At 49.4% G+C, this 19,650-nt stretch overlaps 3 long non-coding RNA genes across 13 annotated transcripts; 1 reads left to right on the top strand and 2 right to left on the bottom strand.

Annotated features, from left to right (window-relative positions):
* Positions 1–6,000: 6,000 nt before the first annotated feature.
* On the bottom strand, positions 6,001–15,106 carry LOC144375217 (uncharacterized). 9 transcript variants are annotated; one of them, XR_013434770.1, is made up of 3 exons: positions 12,294–14,854; positions 6,762–8,220; positions 6,001–6,510 (listed from the first exon to the last, which is right to left on the bottom strand). It is a non-coding gene; the product is annotated as an uncharacterized LOC144375217 (long non-coding RNA). The 9 variants fall into 9 exon arrangements; XR_013434775.1 differs by having other exon boundaries at positions 6,335–8,220; positions 12,294–12,405; positions 13,669–15,106; XR_013434772.1 differs by having other exon boundaries at positions 6,335–8,220; positions 12,294–12,484; positions 13,669–15,091.
* LOC144375216 (uncharacterized) lies at positions 8,761–17,554 on the top strand. Of its 3 annotated transcripts, XR_013434766.1 has the most exons (3): positions 9,140–11,142; positions 11,326–11,448; positions 12,097–17,554. It is a non-coding gene; the product is annotated as an uncharacterized LOC144375216 (long non-coding RNA). The 3 variants fall into 3 exon arrangements; XR_013434765.1 differs by lacking the exon at positions 9,140–11,142 and adding an exon at positions 8,761–9,133 and having other exon boundaries at positions 11,326–17,554; XR_013434764.1 differs by adding an exon at positions 8,761–9,133 and having other exon boundaries at positions 11,002–17,554.
* A 1-nt stretch (position 17,555) lies between these two features.
* LOC144375218 (uncharacterized) lies at positions 17,556–19,268 on the bottom strand. Its single transcript, XR_013434776.1, has 2 exons — positions 19,000–19,268; positions 17,556–18,272 (listed from the first exon to the last, which is right to left on the bottom strand). It is a non-coding gene; the product is annotated as an uncharacterized LOC144375218 (long non-coding RNA).
* Between the last annotated feature and the right edge of the window lie 382 nt (positions 19,269–19,650).

Below are 19,650 nucleotides of genomic sequence, written 5' to 3'. Positions count from 1 at the left end.
GTGGGTTACAATAGCAGCAACCTTTGACCCTGACCAGTCATAATGGTTTCCTGGATTCAGGGATATTATGGGCTGGAGCCAAGGGCTTGAGCAGAGAGAGCGGGCGATGTGTTAAACTTAGAACACAATGTGTGAGTTCCGGGTGGGGCTGTCACAGAGCTATCTTTCTTTCCGGTGGAAAAACGATGCCTTTCCAAACAAGGAACTGGAGCTCTCTCGTTTTTTTGGCCGGCGCCTGCGTGTTTGTTCTGGTACTGGTTTGAAGAGGATTATTATTATTATTTTTTTTTATTCCTTGAGATCATAATGATTCAGAAAATTTTTACTTTCAGGTCCATTTTCTAGGAATTATTTATCATTGAAATATTTATTGAGTGACTCCTGTATACCAGGTCCTGTCCTCAATACTGGGATACAGCAATGAACAAACCAAGAACCAGCCCAAGGCCCGTCCCTGCGAGGCTTTATTCCATAGCACAGTTCCTCACCCTGAGCGCTCTTGTTCCGGGGCGGATGTTGGGGAGGGGCTTTCTAGAATGTTCTGTAGGCTTGCTGATCTTTCAATCCCAGAGCACCTCCTCTCAGTTGTCACAACTGGCCATGTCTCCACAGGTTACCTGTTTTGCACCCCTAGACAGCAGTGGCTGGAGACGCTGTCCTCTCTAGGGAGAACGTGCTCTAGGGTGGGAGACTGTTGCCATTTAAATGTGGCTGGGGAAGTCCCCATTGAGAAGGTGACATTTGCAAAGAAGTAGGGAAGTGGGCCAGGCGGTAGAACATTCCGGAAGGAGGCAGCCAGGGCAAGGCCTGGAGCATGGTCTCAGGCCACCCAGGGCATCAGTATGGAGGAAGCTGGAGACGATGCTCAGGGAGAAGTCTGAGACGACAGGGCGAGTGTTCAGAGCATGTAGCACAGGGGACCCTGTGGCCATGATCAAGGTTTTGCTTTTTCTGAGTAAAAAAGAAATGGTTGTCTACTTTGAGCAGAGGTGAGATGTGATCTGCTGCTTCTGCCTTGATAGCACGTTTTACTGGGGGCAAGGACACAGTCCAGACCTTTGCTAGTGCAACTTTGACTCCAGATAGACAAGGGGCCTAGCTAGAGATCTAGGGCCTTCTGCTGACGTCACTCGCCCCTCCTTAATGTCCCTGCAGGGTTCAGCTGTGGCTGCTGTGACACGGTAGACCATTGAGGGAAATTAAATTGGAGCTTTCTTTAATTTCTTTATCACCTTTTGTTGTTAGAATCTGCCCCAGATGAGGTTCCAATGTTCACTTTGGAAATAAGGTAATTGTAATAATTAATAATGCACAATAGAAATAATAAGCTGGGAGTTCCCGAACACCTACTGCGTGCTGGATGCTGTGCCAAGCTCTTAGCATTCATCATTTCATTTAATTTTGACAATAAGCTTGTAAAGTGGGTTCTTATCTCATGTCTTCCACAGTCTAGATAAGGGTGTGTGTGTGTGTGTGTGTGTGTGTGTGTGTGTGTGTGTGTGTGTGTGACTGGAAAACTGTCTTAGATGTATATAAAACACTGGAAAATGGCAGTGATGGTGATGATGGTGATATGATGTTGATGATGAGGTGATGGTGATGGTGATGATGGTGATGGTGATGGTGGTAATGATGGTGGTGATGGTGGTGATGGTGGTAGTGGTGGTGACAATGATGGTAGTTATGGTGATGGTAATGGTGGTGATGATGATGATGGTGATGGTGATGACGGTAATGATGGTGATGGTGGTGATGAGGTGACGGTGGTGATGATGGTGATGGTGACGGTGGTGATGATGGTGATGGTGGTGATGATGGTGATGGTGATGGTGACGGTGGTGATGGTGGTGATGGTGATGATGGTGGTGATGGTGGTAGTGGTGGTGACAATGATGGTAGTTATGGTGATGGTGATGGTGGTGATGGTGATGGTGGTGATGATGGTGATGGTGGTGATGATGGTGATGGTGGTGATGATGGTGACGGTGGTGATGGTGGTGATGGTGACGATGGTGATAGTGATGATGATGGTGGTGATGATTAAGGGGGGGCAATGAGGAGGAGAAAGAGGAAGGGGAAAAAGAAGAGGAAAATAAGAAATAGAAGAGGGTGAGGAGGAAGGAGGAGGAGAGAGGAGGGAGAAGAGGAGGAGGGCGCTGATCAAGATGATGACCATGGAGAAACAAAGGCCCACAGGGGAGGTGGTACGCGGCTGACCCTGGGCTGCTGGACACCCGCTCAGCCAGATCCACAGTGAAGCCATCATCTTCTCTCTACCTTCTCTCCCGCCACCCAGTGGACAGTGCTCTCTGGGAAACCTCTGTCCCCCACCTCTCCTACACAGCTGCCAGGGAGTCAGTGAGCACTGAGCACCAGCTCCCTGTGGATGTGGTAGAAGGACCAGGACACGTGCGATCCGGTCCTCCCCAGAGCTCCCCACCCCTCTCTCACACGGAAAGCCCAGTTTCCATCTGCCCACAGAGGTTCTGGCCGTTTCCCCCTTGGACTTCCCCTTGGACCCTGCCACTGGACAAGTGGACGCACAGCCTTGGGACCAATCTGGCTGTTGTCTCCCGACAGTTACTCAACTTCCTGTGTGGGGTGGCCTATTTCCTGTCTTGCTCATTCACTCCAGAACACCCTGTTCTTAGATCAAAAGATCTGGAAGTCTCCAAGTCAACACATGCCGTTATGAGTTTCTACTGCAGAAAACATGCGGAATTCAACTCTAATGAGGGGGTCAAAGTTAACTCTTTAGAAGGATGAACTGAAAAAATATTAACTTGGTTGAAGAGAGGGTCAGAGCTGGGAGAGACCTTTGTGGTCATCTCTTCCAAGTCTCCTTTATTTTACAGGAGGATAAAACAAGGCACAGAGAGGTCACTTTACTAGCAGGTGTTATAAAAGCTAGAAAATAACATAGCTCAGAATATAATTCCCTTCTCTGCTCTCTCAACTGCCTTTCTTGCTCTATTAGTATCTCCCCCCCCCCCTTATAAGTCAAATCACTGAAAAGGCACCAGGAGCATCCTTTGGTCAAGGACAAATCTTTTTGTGAACAGTTGCTTCCTCGTTTAGTTCTTTTGTAAGTCTTGCTTTTCATGTATCAGGGAAAAAAAAAAAAAAAAAAAGAAAGAAAAATCAGGACAGCCCTGTGCTTTAAAATAATGAAGCTGTAAAGAATTTCTATTTAACCTCAATGTCACCAAAAGCACGAAAAGTACATGTTGAAATGAATGGTCGATTTTTCATTCTAAGATAAAATGTAATTCATCTAATTGATTCGATGGAATCCATGCATTCGGAAGCTTTGCTTTTTCTAAGTTAAAATGGCCAACCTGCCAAGCTGTGAGAGAGAGAGAGAGAAAGAGAGAGAGAGAGGAGGAAAGCCAGAGGAAAAAAAGAGAAACTGTAGTAAAAAGAGAAAAAAAAAATCATAGCTTAAGTGTATCAAACTCTCCTTTCAAAAGCACTAGAGAGAGCTCATGGGAATTCAAGAAAACCACATTTTTGGCACCCATATGAACCTCAAAATTATTTATTTGTGTTTATTTATATCTTGTTTTATTCTTGCAGGAAGACGTTGAAGAAACAGTGCCCTTTCAGAAAGATGAATACACAGTGCTGATCGACCATGTAATTGGATGCCAAGATTCACATGTATCTGATCCCCTTCCACTTGTCTACCCAAGTGACCGAAGGAGGGAACGACTCTTGTCTCCATTTGAAATGGTTGAATGGTGCCCCCCGACTCTTCCCCAAAGATCTATCCAATCTGGAACCTGTGAACATGGGCTTGTTTGGAAAAAAAAAAAAAGTGTTTGCAAGTATGATTAACATAGGGGTCCTTGACAGGTGGTCATCCCAGTTTCCCTGGGTGGACCCTAAATCCAATAACCAGTGTCTGTATCAGAAGAGAAGAACAGGCACAGAGACGAAGCCATGTTAGATGCAAACAGAACTTGGATTGTGGCATCTATGCCCAGGACTGCTCTCGGCCACTGAAACTTGGAAGGAGGCATGGAAGGATGTCCCCCCAAGAGCCTCAGAAGGGACTGACCATTTATATCTTGAACTCCACAATGGAGGAAGAGTGGATTTCTGTTGTTTTAAGCCACCCTGTTTAGGTCGACAGGTTTCGGCCATCCTAGGAAATGAAGCCACCATTTTATAGACTGAGGTATAACTCTGAGAAGTTCAATGACTTATCCGAGTCCTAAAATCCCATGTGCTGTGGCTGGGATTCAAACCCACAGCTTCACAGCTCATCCTAACATGAGGTTGGGGATTTTTAAAGCAGCATAACGTGCATAAAGTGGTGCACGGAAAAACAGTTCCCCAAGTGCTAATAATGGTGGCTCTCAGGATGCCCAGATTTCAAACATTTTTTTTTCCAAACATAACTTACCTTCTTCAACATTCTTTTATTATTATTATTATTATTATTATTATTATTATTATTATTAGTGCATTATAGTTATTCATAATAGTGGGGTTCATTTTGACATATTCATAAGTGCACATACCATAGTTTTCTCCATTTCAATCCCCAGTACCACCCCTCACCCCCCCACCTCCCTCCTCTTCTGCTCCATTTCCTCAGTATTCCTATAGATTCTGCTTACATTTCCTAAAGTAGCCACACTGACCACTCCATTTGAAAGAAAAAATAAGGCAATTTTGTGGAGGGGTAGTATATAGCAACACACAGGGTCAACTGAAAAAGACAACGTGCAGACGTCAGGGAATGAGCCTTTGCTACCATTGTGTGTACCGGTCAGTCCTCAGAGCACTCCTGAGGGGAGTACTGATGTATCCCTGTTTTGTAGGTGAGGAGCGAAGTTAAGTGGCTCAGAGTCAGTAAGTGCTGGGGACGTTGCATTTAAAGTCTCCGTCGGAGAGAGTATTCCCAGCTGGGTGCAGTGGTGCATGTTTGTAATCCCAGCGTCTCAGGAGGCTGAGGCAGGAGGATCACAAGTTCAAAGCCAGCCTCAGCCATTTAGCAAAGCCCTAAGCAACTTAGCAAGACCTTGTCTCTAAATAAAATATTTTTAAAAAAAGGGGGGCTGGGGATGTGGCTCAGTGGTTCAGTGGCCCCTGGGTTTAGTCCCCAGTATCAACGGGAGTTCTCCTTTATCACCACCTGCTCCTTGGGTTTCCCCGGGTTCAAGTTATTGGCCCCCCTGGAAGCACACACTTTTGATCTCAGACCGATGGGTGTTCAGGCCCCCAACTCACAGAAGGAGAGAGGCGATCATCATCTTGCTCTCCCTGCTCCTTGGCCCAACCAATTCCTTGTTGCCTGGTGGAAAATCTGAAAGTTCCTTGTGTGAAAGATTGATTTGGATTTGAAGAGAGAAAATTCTACTTCTGCTCTTGAAAAAACCTAGGGAGAGTCCTGTCCTAGGAACCACCGACGGAATGGGGATGGTTTTCACTGGCAAGTTTAAACCTGCCTCTTATAAGCCACTTATACCCATGGTCTGGGTCCTGGTGGCTTAGGGCTGTCTTCTCTGGGGCCCAGGGTTTAGCCAAAGATATGAAGGAAAATTCAGGCTGATCTCTTGTGTTTTGAGATGGGCCCCAGCCTCACTTGGAGTTCCGATGATCATAGAGCTCCGAATGCAGAGGATTGGACTTGGAGGGCATCTTAGCCGTGACCAGCAGACCTCATCATTTATGTCCCCTACTGCCCATGCTCGGTGTAGACCTCATCTTATGGAGGCCTCTGGGTAAGCCTCAGAGTGAAGCTCCATCATCTGCAATTTCCAACAGGAGAAATGAACCTCTGTAGGACATGGAGCTCGAAGGTGGCAGAATCAGAGACCACCTCTGCAGCTGCCTATCTACCCCTGGACACCTGGCGCCACGTGCAGGTAAGTTAGAGATACACAGAATGAAAAGTCCCTCCTAAGTTCCGGAAAGACAAATACTATATGATCTTATTTCTATGAAGTATCTAAAATAGGTTTATAAAAGCAGAAAATTCAGCATTTGGCATTTGATTGTTTTTACAGTATTTTATTGGTGTGGTGTGTGTGTGTGTGTGAGAGAGAGAGAGAGAGATAGAGAGAGAGAGAGAATAAGAGTGTGTGTTAAGATAAGCAATAGTGCGTGGAGGGGCTTGATATTCCCACCACCCAAGAAAGTTTTCTTATGCCCCAAATCCTTCCCCTTGACCCTGTCTCACCATTCTGACTTGCATTGCCACAGATGATGCGTTTTCCTTCTCCTTGAACTCACGGAAATGCATCTTGCAGTTTAGAATTTCCTGCACCTGGGTTCCTTCACCCACCCTCAGGTCTATGTGATTAATCCACCCCATTGCACGTGCCAGTCTTTCCTTCATTTTTATTGCTGAATAGCATTCCATTCACGGATGTGCCACAGTCTGCCCATCCATCTGCTGTCGATGGGCCTCTGCTGTGTTTCCAGCTCGGGGCTACGATGAACTCAATTGCTCTGAAGGCTTATATCGAAGTCCTTGGGTGGCCGTACGCCTTCATTTCTCTAGGATGTAATTTTTAGGTCACAGGATACAAGTGTCTTTCTAACTTTATTAGAAACGACTGAAGAGTTTTCCATTTGATTTTCACACGAAATGGGGCTGGGAAGCCACAAGATGAGAGGGTTTCCCATGGAAACCCCCCCCCCCCCAGCATATTTCTTTGTCCGTCAAGGACTGTCCCTTACCCTTACCCCTCAGGCCCCACACACCCCAGGACAGCTGTGCCCAAGGATCGGCCCCAGGAGCCTAGTACCTGGATGGCAGGTCCGGCCTCCCTCCTCCTGCAGGGGGTGTGTCTGTTAGGCGGCGGTGCGGGGGCTAATTCTTTGCAGCTTGCAGGTTGCTGGTGTATTTGAGCAGACAGGAGGGCGCCCTGACACTGTTAAAGATCACAAGCTTTGATAACCTGCCCTCCTGATTTATGATCACCCGGGTCTCTGCGTTCACCTAATGAGGGGAACTTGGAGTGTCAATCGGTTTATTAAATGCTCAGAACCATGTGTGAACGGGACTCAGGCAAGAAGTCAATCATATTTTCATTTACTCTGCGCTTGCCCCTCCCGTGGGCCCAGGCCCCTCTCCCCGAAGACTGTCAGCTTGCCAAGGTCTTTCTTTTCATCTCCAGAGGGCAGCCGCTGGAGGACAGATCATCTGTGGAGACGGTCGGTCGGGGGGCGCCATGTTTGCACCCGCCTACTGATTTCGGAGGTGTTTGGAAGTTAATGATGCTCAGCACCTCATGATTCTTTCCGAGATGTCAAACAAAGACATGAAAGGGAGAGTGGCCCGTGGGGAGAGGCCGGGGGTGCAGAGAGGGAGGGTCCACCTCTCCCTGGCTCTCCCCCCACCGCCCCAGCGCTGCCCAGGCCGGGGAGTCTCAGCGCAGATGCAAGATGGATTCATCTCCTTTAATCTCCACTTCTCACCCCTTTCCCCCTTGCGACTTTGGTCACTGTCATTTTCTTAATCTCGGGAGATTCCGCCCCGATTCCTTTCAAGAGGCATCAGCCCTGTCTCTTGCGTGGGGTCTTCCGGACATGGCATGAATACTTCTGCCCGTGGGAGGCCCCCGGCTGGATTCTGACCTTGGACATGGCTGGGGGAGGGGACAGAACAGGCCACTCTGAAGTTTTTTTTTCCTGCCAGAGCATCTCTGGACAGCCCCGTCTGGAGGCCCTGAAGAGTTCTGGAAGCTTCCATGGGATGGGGAAGTTGTTGCCTTCAGCACCGTTGGAGGATTCGCTGGGCTGCTATCCTGGGACCCAAGGCCTCCTGCCTGTTTCATTTAAAATAACCGCAGGGGTCAGTTTGGGGGTAGTGGGATCTTTTCTCCCCATTCTTACTTAGTTCCTGGGCCAGCGCAGTAGCTGAGCCCGGTCCCCAGCCCTCATTCAATTCTCCACTCTTGCCCCCTGGGGCTCAGTTTAGGCAGATGCTACATCAATGTTTGTTGAACGAATAAACAAATGGAGGGGTGAACCAACCGGTGGACACGAGGAGAGTGTTCGTCGCACCATCTTTCACTGAACCTTGGTCTTGATTGGTGTTTGGGCGGTGGGCATAGAGAGAGCCTGGCTCTGGGCAAACAGGGACGGGCAGTCGTGGCCTTGGGAGCATCAGTGATGGCCAGACCTGATGGGGACCGAGGTGAGGCAGAAGCACTCCCTGGAACTGGGTTTGGCTGCTCTCAAGTTAGCATCCAGCGCAGGGCACTGAGAGGGAGAGAGTGGGAAGGGCGGCTTCTGGCTGGCGCGGGTCTCCCCCTCCGATTGACACCCTGGAGCGGGAGGCGGCCGGAGTGGCTGCTGGCCAGCTCACTGCCGGACAGGAGGCTGTCAGCTTCTGATGGATCAAGGACGCCGGGGGCCAGTGTCATCTCTGGTCTCTGGGGCTGAGCTCCCCCATGAGGCCACTTCCCCCATCCTGAGGCTTCCCTCTATTTTAAGATGAGAATAAACCCAACCCTCGAATCGCTGCGGCTCTGTACCTTGCAGGCAGCATGAGCGAGGAGTCCATCCACCTCTCCCTGAGCCACCCTGGCTCCCCGTCGTTGCTACGGTCAAGAGTTTATCCAGAAAAGTAGCATCTCCCAGTTGAGTCCCTCCCTCCTTCTCTCTCACTCTCTCTCCCTTTCCTTCCTTCCTTCCTTCCCTCCCTTCCCCTCTCCCTTTCTTTCTTCCTTTCTTCCTTTCTTTCCTTTTTTCTTTCCCTCCCTCCCTCCCTCCCTCCCTCCCTCCCTCCCTCCCTCCCTCCCTCCCTCCCTCCTTTCTTTCTTTCTTTCTTTCTTTCTTTCTTTCTTTCTTTCTTTCTTTCTTTCTTTCTTTCTTTCTTTCTTTCTTTCTTTCTTTCTTTCTTTCTTTCTTTCTTTCTTCTCCTCACTGGATCCTAAAAACGCAGGCAGCATCTCACACTTACAATGTGGTGTCTGCTCCGTGATGTCATTTTGATCTTGACCTGCATGACCTCAGGGAGGGCATGAGGTGGGACCTATTGCACCAGGATGCAAATGATCACGAAGATGGAGGGGAAAATACATCGTCCAAATCCAGGCTTAAGGCAGCATGACTCATGGAGCCACCCCGCCACTGGAATCTCAGGTTTTCGATGATCTCCACAAGACCTCTGGTGAGTCATCCCACTTTTCTGAGCCTCAGTTTCTTCATCTCTAAATGGGTGCTAGTCATAATGATAGGGTGACTGTGAAGGTCATAAAAGATGTTCTGTAAAGCACTTAGCACACTGACGGGTAATAGAAGTTTGACATATGGTGTCAAAGACAGTGGAAACTCCCTTTCTAGCCTCTGGTTAATTGAGTCCACAAAGGGCTTCCCTCTGCAAACAGACCAACCCTGGTGCAAACCTTATTGCACACTCATAGGTCTGAGATGACTGTATACATTTGCTTTCATTATTATTCAGTATGTGCATTTATTACCCAGTGCCCAGGGTGCGTTCAGACCTGTTGAACCCAATTATACTTTTTCTCAAGGAGAGACGCTAATGACAGTTAACCTTCAGGATCTTCTGCAAAGACCCCTTCCAAGGCTCTAGGAGGAGACTAGCAATGTGTTCACTAAGCCATGATGCTTAAAATTTAAAAAAAATTAGCAAGTTTGATGTTTTTTAGATCAGGTTTAAGTTCATAGCAAAATTGATAGAGATATTCCACATCCTCCTATCACTACATACACAAAGTGGCCCACTATGAACAACCCTCAGCAGAGAGGCGTGTTTGTTACAGCCGATGAACCTGCACTGACACGTGATTGTCACCCAAAGCCCCAAATTTGCATTAGGGAGTCCACTCTTGCTGCTTCATATTTTATGGGTTTGGAATAATGCATAAGGACAGACATTCATTATTATGTTATCATACAGAATAGTTTTCCTCCCCTAAGACTCCGTATTCCACCTCTTCATCCTTCTTGCCCACTAATCCCTGGCCACTATTGACTTTTTACTGCCTGCACAGTTTTGCCTTCTCTAGGATGTTATTTAGCTGGACTCAGACAGTATGGACGCGTTTCAAGTGGGCTCTTTCCTTTTAGCAACATGGATGTAAGTTTCCTTCATGATTGTCCATGTCTGCTAGTTCATTTCTTTTTAGGACTGTATAATATCCTATAATATAATATTCTACTGTCTGGATATCCAAAAGTTTTTTGATGCTGTGAGGTGAAGGAACAGAGCCAGAGAGCCTGGTGCCATAAGAAAACTGGAGCTATGTGGGTAACTGAAGAATAACTCTGAACTCTACAGAGCCCCAAGCCACTCTGGAAAATTCTCTGAATCACCAAATACATAAACTGTAGGAAGAGAATTCAGTTCAAATGACAGTGAGTCATAACAGAAGCTCGTTCTTAGCAGGAAGATGGTCAAAACCACAGCTTTAACAGGTATCCATACTCCACGTCTCTTCCTTTGATGAGATCCATCTAGAACAGATTTCATCCATTTCTGACAGTCCAGGCCACACCTGGAACAGTAATACCAAGGGCATCTCCTTCTCTAGGTGAAGTCGCATATTTTATGCATTTTGAATTTTGAAAGCATTTTGATCAACCAGGTTAAAAACCACTGGATTATATTCTAGTTTTTCTATAGAAGATGTTATTATAAAATTATTATCACATAAAGAAGTCATCGAAAGTTTATAGTTGGAAGTTGTAGGGATAAAAGTATTTTACAGATCTGAGAGGTCATTTATTTGGTGGGGGGACTATTGGGGATTGAACAAAGGGACACTGGACCACCGAGCCACTCCCCCAGTCCTATTTTGTATTTTATTTAGAGACAGGGACTCACTGAGTTGCTTAAGGCCTCACTTTTTGCTGAGGCTGGCTTTGAACTCGCGATCCTCCTGCCTCAGCCTCCTGAGCTGCTGGGATTACAGACAGAGAGGTCACTTATTAATAAATATGTAATTATCTCTTTGCCTGGATTTTGTGGTATTTGTAGTCTAATCATGCTCCATACACTGACCTTGCGGTCAGTGATGGACTGCATTTCAGTGGTCCTGTGAGATTCTGTTGCCTAGAGACACTGTAGCCGTCTTAGGCTGGGCAAGTCCACTCTGAGGGACACCTGATGGTGGAGTCACTCAACCGTGCACCTCTCAGCACTGATTCCTCTTGGTAAGCCACACCTGACTGTCGCCTTTCTAACAAGTAGGACCTTGTGATTTCTCTTGTATCTATTTTATATTTCTAATTTCCTATTCTTTTGACAAAGTCCCCAAATTGTCTAAGCTTCAGACCCCACAAAACCTGCAACTACCCTTTCTTCTTAAGATTGTGAAACTTAGGGAAATTTCACAGAAGCCCGTGAGAGGTGAAGAGCATCCACAGAGATGAAATCGCTGGCCTCAGAAAGTCCCCGGTTGGGCCTGCGTTGCTAACGAGGACTGCAGGTGACTCAGGCACAGACGAGCACTTGAAGAGGTGAGGGGACGTCACCTTGATCCTCTAGAAGGCTTCTCCCTTAGACACTCGACAGTGGCTTCAGTTCCACCCCATCCCGGAGGAGCCGACACCCTGAGGTGAGGGTTTCGCGAGTTTCACAAAAGATGTCACCTGAACACTTGTGGCCAGAAGCCACAACCAAGAGAAAACCTGTTTGCCATTTTTTTGCTGGCCCATTCTAAAGATGGGTAAACTGAGGCCCAGAGAAGCAAAGTGTATTTCCCAGGGATACATAGTCACTGAGTGGCAGAGTGGGGGGCCCAGGGCTGCAGACTAGCCGTCCTTCCGACTCTATGCACCAGGGATGGTGTCTGAAGCTGGACAAGGCGCTTGGGGAAGGGAGGGGGCAGGCAGAAGCAGGAGCCTCCCCAGGCTGAATCGCCAGGGTGTTCACGATGGCACGGTGCAGCAGGACGGGGGGGGGAGCCTCGAAGACCCCCAAAGGGCCTCTGATTGCAGGGTGACCCCCTGTATTCTAATGGAGGCTGTGGTCTCAGCCTGAGTTCAAAGGCCAGAGGCCAGCGGGTGACCCTGGTGGGGCTCTCCCAGCCATCACCATGCACAATGTTAGGTCCAGTGACCAGTTCTGATTTTTTTAAGAGCTACCATCATTTTTTTTTCCCCAAGGGAAAATTTCCTACTTTTGAAGTGATGGGCCACTAATTCCCATGGTGGAAAGCACCACCTTGGTTGAAAAGTCGCTTTGGGGACCTGATACCTGGTTTACAGCAACTCCATCCCACCAGCTCTGACGAAAGCTATCAAATAAATTAAACGACACACACAACTAAACAACGCAGGACAGGTGACCACCGGGGGCCTACCTTCCTCCAATCGACATCCAGGAAGGAGTCTGGAAGATTCCTGTCGCCATATTGGAGGATGGGCTGTGTTCCCAGAGGGTCCCTGCTGGTGGGTCTCTTGTCCATGAAGGCCCTGGTGCACAGTGAGAAGGACGGTCCAGGCCCTGGGGCTGTTGCACTGGGGCTGGGGGTGTGGCCTTGGCATGGTGTGCCTGGTGGGGAGCAGTGCCCTTGAGCTTGGCTGAATTCTCTAGTGCTCCCTCCTCAAGTGGACAGGCCCAGGTTTAAGGCTCAGGGGGCCACAGGGCAGAATCTTCCTCCTCCCTCCCTCCCTCCCTTCCCGGGGGGCTCAGAAGGCCAAGCAGGTCTGGCTGGGAAGCCACGGTTTTGGTTTTTGGAGGTTCTGGCTGCGGCTCCGTGGGGATGGTGCTCCAGCTGCCGTACATAAAAGAGCCAGCCCTTTAAAATCCCCTTGCAAAGCCCGAGCCCCAATAAAAATTGCCAGTCTGGGTTTGGGGCAAGGGACCCACAGGCCAAGGGCACTGTAATGAGGCCCAGGGGGAGGCCCAGGCCCTGGGCTGTGGCCCCTTGATGGACTCCCCCCACGGCAACTCAGCGCACATGAAAGTGGGGTGTACGCGAGCCGAGACCCGAAACATCTGAAAGACAGAGCCAAGGAGCCACATCAAACAGCCACGGGGGGAGGCCGAGAGGGGCCCCAAATGGTCCATTTACAAGAGACGAAATTCCTGAGCCTTAGCAACTTGGCTACAGCTTGCCGAGAGCTGCTTTTTCAAAGTTTCAGGAGAAAAGATAAAAAGTCGAGGGATTAGAAAGTGACAGCCTTCTGGCAGCTTCTCCCCCAGCGTGTGCCAGTGAGACAGGGTGCCTTGCACACCGCGGGTGCTCCCGGGAAGCTCGGTGAGACCCAAGAACAACGGGGTGTGACTTTCCCGACCAGCACATCTCTGGATCCCAGGGTCTGAGTCCCCACACGCTAGCCCTGCGGTGGGCAAGGCCGCCCAACGACGGGAAGGCACCTCAGGCCACTCGGTGCTCCCCACATCCAATTTTGCAGCGTGTGCTTCAGAGCAGGGTTTCCCAACTGCAAACTACAGGGGCCAGCCAGGGGGGGAAATAGGGAGCAGGAACTCAAATGGTTTAGAAGCCCCACATGAGCTGAAAGGTGGCTTTTGGGACCCGACACGGAGCCCACAGCAGTCCTGTTGACCCGTGTGTTTAGATAGATCTAGAAAACCAACGGTTTGGGAAAGCTGCACTGTCTCTTCTCCTTCCTCATCTCAAGTCAGCCTTGGACACAGAATTGGATTGTGTGGAGGTTCCAAACAGAAAAGAGAAAAAGAAAGCAAAGAAAACCGGAACCATCTCTCTGTACCTCAATTTGCTGGTCTGTGTCATGGGGCTATCACGTAGCTTGGATGTGAGGACCGAGGGAGTGGATCCATCTCACTGGTGCACAAGGCTGTTGGGTGCAGGGTGCGGGTGGGAGGTTGGGGGGGCGCTCAGTAAATACCCCCTCTTCTGACTTTGCTCTCTATTTCATCCTCACCTAAATAGGGCCAGACCCATCGGCGACGCCTGCTCCCGGCCCTGGGAAAACAGTCTGTGAATCGGGGATCGCAAAGCTCTCTTCCAGGACTGAAGGTTCTGATTTCTTGGCTCTGCAGAGAGGAAATGAAACCCTGCTCTTCTAAATGGACGGGGAGGAGTAGGAAAAGAGGACCCGTGGGCTGGGAGCTTTTGTGTGGGGCTTTCATGAAGAGATCAACCATGAATCATGCACAATTACCCTGACCTTGGGTGAACTGCGACTTCCCTCCGGGGCCCAGAACACAAACGTGGCCGCTCGCTCCTACCCCCAGAACCCAGGGCCTGGGTCCCACCTGCTTGCTGCTGGGCCTCCGGTGCTCCTCTTTCAACCCCACCTCTGCTGCCCCACTCTCGCGTGTACGGGTGACAGGTGCTGACCTCTCTCTGTGCCTGGGTGTTTTCATCTTTAAAACGGGCTGGACGAGGTCTGTGGGGTCAGGACTGGAGCTGCTGTGACATCTCACCGTGCAGAGGTCCCAGAGCTGCGGTCACTGGGACTCCCCTCCCTCACATCTTTCTTCCATCCCCTCCCTCCCCATTTCCCCTCCCTCCCTTCCCTATTTCCTCCCTCCCTCCTCCTTCCCCTCCCTCCCTCCCTCCCTCCATCTCTTCCTCTCTCCTTCCCTTCTTCTCTCCTCCCCCCTCTCAACACTCTGACCTTACTAGGCTCCAAGTTTTCAGTCTGTGGATATGTCCACCGAATCCACGCAGGGGAGTTCAAGTCGGTTGGGGTCCTAATCTGGAGCTATGTATCCTTTATTGTCCCCAGGGATGCAAATGCAGATTGTCCTATAACAGGACCCTGGGGCGGTAGATATATATATATATAATCTAGGACATTGGCCAGTATATCTGGGATGACAGGACACAATGGGTTACGTGCCTCGATCTCATCTGGGTTTTCAGGTCCTTTTCGCTTCCTTTGTGAAGACTCTCCTCTGTTCCTATGTCACACCCACCACCTAGCTCGGGACTCCCCCGTTCAACAGCCTCAGCTACCACCTGACTGAAGGCCATCGGGCAGGCCGGGCACGTGCCCAGGCACAGGTAACAGAAGCCTGTGTCTCCTTCCACGTCACCCCAGGGTGACGCACGCAATGTCACTTGCCTCTTCTGTTGCGAGAACAGTCACTGAGCTCATGAATCCACCCCAGCTCTGTCGTAGGTTGGCCCTTATTTTTTCAAACAAGATGAAGCGAAGCATTTCCTCCCTGTTAAAAGAGATCCCACAAGTAGGAAGTTGGGCCAGGCACAAAGATACGGAAGCTATGACCACCATTAAGACGCCGGCTGCTGAATTTGACCACCATCCACACGGTGCTGAATTTCTGCCCAGATCCTTCCCCATCTAGAGAGATCTGGGTATTTTGTGGGATCAAACGCACACTTGGTGTATATTTGTGTGTTCTTCTTTGATGTAAGTGTGTCTTCCATGACAGGAATGCAATGTTTCCATTCATTTCTTTCTTCCTTCCCTTCCCCTCCCTCCTTTCATTTGATCAGCACGTATTTTTGGAGCACCTGCTGGGCGCTGGTGACTATGGTTGGTGTTGGGGGACACAGGAGTCAATGGCATGGAGCACAATCCCTGCCCTCAGAGACCTCCTCATATTCTAGTTTGGGGAAATAATACACAGGCAAATACATAAAATATGGAGATGTGAGAGTTATAACTACAATGGAGAAAAATAAAGTGAGAACGAATCACATGTGTGAGCATGTGTGAGTGTGTGAATGTGTGTGAGTGTGTGTGGAGGCTGTTGAGTGTGTGTGTGTGAGTGGTGTGAGTGCGTGGGGGGCTGTTGAGTGTGTGTGTGTTTGAATGTGTGAGTGTGGGGGGCTATTGAGTGTGTGACTGTGTGTGAGTGTGTGTGTGTGAATGTGTGAGTGTGTGTGGAGGCTGTTGAGTGTGTGTGTGAGTGTGTGAATGTGTGAGTGTGGGGGCTATTGAGTGTGTGACTGTGTGTGAGTGTGTGTGTGTGAATGTGAGTGGGGGCTGTTGAGTGTGTGAGTGTGAGTGTGTGCAAGTGTGTGAATGCATGAGTGTGGGGGAGCTATTGAGTGTGTGTGAGTATGTGAGTGTGAGTGTGGGCTGGCTGTTGAGTGTGTGAGTGTGTGTGAATGTATGTGTGGGAGTGTGAGTGTGAGTGTGTGGGGGGAGGTGTTGAGTGTGTGAATGCGTGTGAGTATGTGTGAGTGTGTGTGTGAGTATGTGAATGTGTAAGTGTGTGGGGCTGTTGAGTGTGTGTTTGTGTGAGTGTGTGAATGTGTGAATATGGGGGGCTGTTGAGTGTGTGTGTGTGTGAGTGTGAGTGTGTGAGTGAGTGTGAGTGTGAGTGTGTGAGTGAGTGTGTGGGGGGGCTGTTGAGTGTGTGTGTGTGAGTGTGTGTGTGTGGGAGAGTGTGTGAGTGTGTGTGTGTGAGTGAGTGTGTGAGTGTGTGTGTGTGGGAGAGTGTGTGTGTGTGTGAGTGAGTGTGAGTGAGTGTGAGTGTGTGAGTGAGTGGGGGGGGCTGTTGGAGAAGGCCTTATTAAGAACAAGGCCCCTGGGCCTAGAACTGAAGAAGCTGAGGGAGGAAGGAAGTAGATCTCCTGGACAGAGGGACCCACAGGGGCACAGGCCCTGGGAGGACATGGTGGGTGCCTCAAGGAGCCTCGTGGATGTCCCTGGGGCTGGAAAGAAGTGAGAAGAGGAGGCCGGAGGTGTTAGGAAAGTGTCAGAAAGGCACCCTTGAACTTGTACAACCCTGTAGTTGAAAGTAAGAACTTTGACTTTTGCACAGAGTAAGATGAGAAGCTCCTGGAAAGTCTGGAGCCACGAGAGTTTTACCAATTGCTTTGTGCTCTTTTTCTGAAGCACACTCTTGTTTATTCCAGATGGTTAAGGGACACAGACTGGTCAGAAGCCAGGAGCCCAGTGAGTGAGGGTGGTCGCTACGTTCTGAGGAGGCTCTTGTTTTTGAATGAAGGATAATACTCTGCCCATGGCTCTGGTGGAATTTGCTTAGCCATCTCCTGGAGTTGGAAGCCTGGCCCCTTCCAACTGGGATTCCTATCCACCCTTCCTTAGGGATTGCTTGTCTGCTGATGTGACTTTGACCCATGCCACTGTTAGCCAGCTCTGAATGGCACCCAGCGCTAAAATGATACATAGGCATCGGGTGCATCCACATCAGAAGGTGTGGCTGTGGGTGCTGGGATTCCCTGCATTGTTAACTGTATACCCTGATGTTTCTAGGGCCTCCGAGCCCCAATTTTCTCATCTGTGAAATGAGTGTGAAGTGGATACTGTACATCCCAGGTCAAGCATATGATCAGCGCTTCACAACTGTGGGCAGTTATCACCCACCACAAATACGGCAGTTAGAGATCACAGTTGGAGAGTGTGCTCTGATTGACATATGAGCTCATCTGGGCTCTTGGGTCCTTTTAGTTTCATTCATGAAGAATTTTTCTTCAATTCATATGTTTCACTCCAAATTTAGGTTTGGAGCCACCTTTTTTCAATGGCTTCAGCTACAACATTACTGTTTCTCCTAAGTGAGGCTGTTTGTCCTCATCCTTCAAAACTACAAAGATTTGGGGCTATATCCCATTCCATACACTCCTACTCTCTGTAAAACCACAAAGAAATTATGTCAAATTCCCCCAATGAAAATCGTATACTTGGCCAAGTTGTTGTTGTTGTTGTTTTATTATTATTATGCACCAGGGATTGAAATCAGAGGTGCTTAACCACTGAGCCACATCCCCATCCCTTTTTTTTAAAAAATTTTCAAACAGGGTTTCAGTAAGTTGATTAGGGCCTCACTAAGTTGCTAGGGCTGGCCTCAAAACTGCAATCCTCCTGCCTCAGCCTCCTGAGGCACTGGGATTACAGGTAGGAGCCCCGGCCAAAGTCTTTTTTCAAAGGCACATACAGAGTGACTTAGCAAAAGTGCACAGCGGCAACCAGATTCTCTTGGAGCAAAAGCACTAAAAATCTCAACCAGGTGATACATTTTGGAAAAGAAATATTGGGAGGAAGTTTCCCTGGATGGGTTTTGAGGAAGATTTGACACAGGAAGTGGATAGACTGCAGCCTGTTGTGTGGACACTACAGCTGGAACATGCCACTTGTCCTTCTCCAAATTCCTTTCCATGGGGAATGTGGCTAGGGTAGACACTGAACCCACATCTATGGGATCAATTCATCTATCAGTCAATCAAGTCCCACGTGAATACACGAATCAGGACAGCCATGGGTGGATGCACGTTCTCGGCGAGGTAAGCAGAAGGATGTCGTCTTCTGAGATCTGGGCTTTGGCTGTTGGGGACATTGGACTGGGTTGAACAGGCGAGGTGAATGGGGTGGCATTGCTGAGGGTCTGTGGACCCCTGTTGGAGCTGAGACTGTGGAGGAAGGACATGGTTGGAGAAACTGCTATAGTCATTAGGGAGTTTCCCCAAATAAAATCAAGCTGGACTCTCCCATTCAGAGAAACGAGGTCAAGAGGCTTGATATTCTTTTCCCCAAGACACCAATTCCCCTCGGCCTAGGTGCGTTCCCAGCCATCTCTGAATTCCCTGCAGCTGGTGGAGATCAGACCAAGATCCAATAGCATCTCACTCCAGGCTCTGGGCTGACACGACCCAATAAGATCTGGAGAACAGGAGTGGCATCGGGCCTGCTCGGGAGGTGACCTGCGTCTTTTGTCTTGAGGGTCTCTTTCTGCCTCTTTCCTGGCTAGTGCTGAAGCAGCAGCCAGCCTTGTCCCACAGGCTGGAGGACGTCTTGATGATATCCAGGCTGTTTGGAGCTGAATGCCAGGGAGCTGGGCCCAAGGGGCAGGAAGGACCTCGCCCTCTGTGCTTGTTATCAGTCAGGAGGGCAGAAGAGGCTGGATCCGTCTCTAGTCAACAGCGTGGCTCACTTTCTGTCACCTGCGTTCCAGGTCCCCGTTTCTCACCTGTTGACCTGCATCTCACCTGGTAATTTACATCTAGAAGGTCCACAGATGGGAGAAGATGCCAGCCCTTGCTACCGCGGGCAGTAGCCTGGCAATATGACCCTGCTCCACCCACACCTGCCATGCCCAAAGACCCCGGCGGCTAAGGACGTCGGTGCCAGGCACTTCACCTTTATTCATTATTTAGAATTCTCATAATGACCCCTTTGCAGGGATGTCTCTTGAGTCATTTCTGCGTCTCAGTTGCAAAAACCAAGCCCGGGAGCTCTGGCTGAAGGAGGCAGATTGGGGATTTAACGAGGTGGCAGCTCCAGGCTCCGAGCTGCCCCAGCCCTGGGCTCCTCCGCCTTGTTCAAGGTCGGCTCCTCTTCCACCACCCTCGGCTGCTGCCAGGGAGTGTTTTCTCTCTGAGTCACACATGTGCCTGGGGTCCCCACACCCACCCCACTTTCAGGGCCTGTGGATGCTATTCTTCGAGGCCAGCAGTAAAATGACATTTATGGGGATTTTTTTCCCTTTGAAGTAAGAGTGTTTGCGCATTTCACTTTAAAGCAAGGGAAAAAACAAGATAAATAACTGCAGCCTTGGAGAAAGAGCATGACGCGCGCACACGGCCTCTGCTCTGTCATATCGGGTCATCTCAGACGGAAAGATCTTTATTTGTCTCCTTTCAAGTGACTCCTGATTAACTCCTTGCCTCCACCTCTGATCCTCTACTTACAAAGAAACGGGCTGGTTGTTTGCATTTCTCTCCCCCATCCCCCACCCCCACACCCCTCTGTGGTTTCCTTGTTATCCTATAATTTTCTCGGGGGACCTTC

This window comes from Ictidomys tridecemlineatus, chromosome 2 (assembly GCF_052094955.1).
Source record: "Ictidomys tridecemlineatus isolate mIctTri1 chromosome 2, mIctTri1.hap1, whole genome shotgun sequence".
Lineage (NCBI taxonomy): Eukaryota > Metazoa > Chordata > Mammalia > Rodentia > Sciuridae > Ictidomys > Ictidomys tridecemlineatus.
Note: the sequence above shows the minus strand (reverse complement) of the source record. Positions and strands in the feature narration are given on the sequence as shown.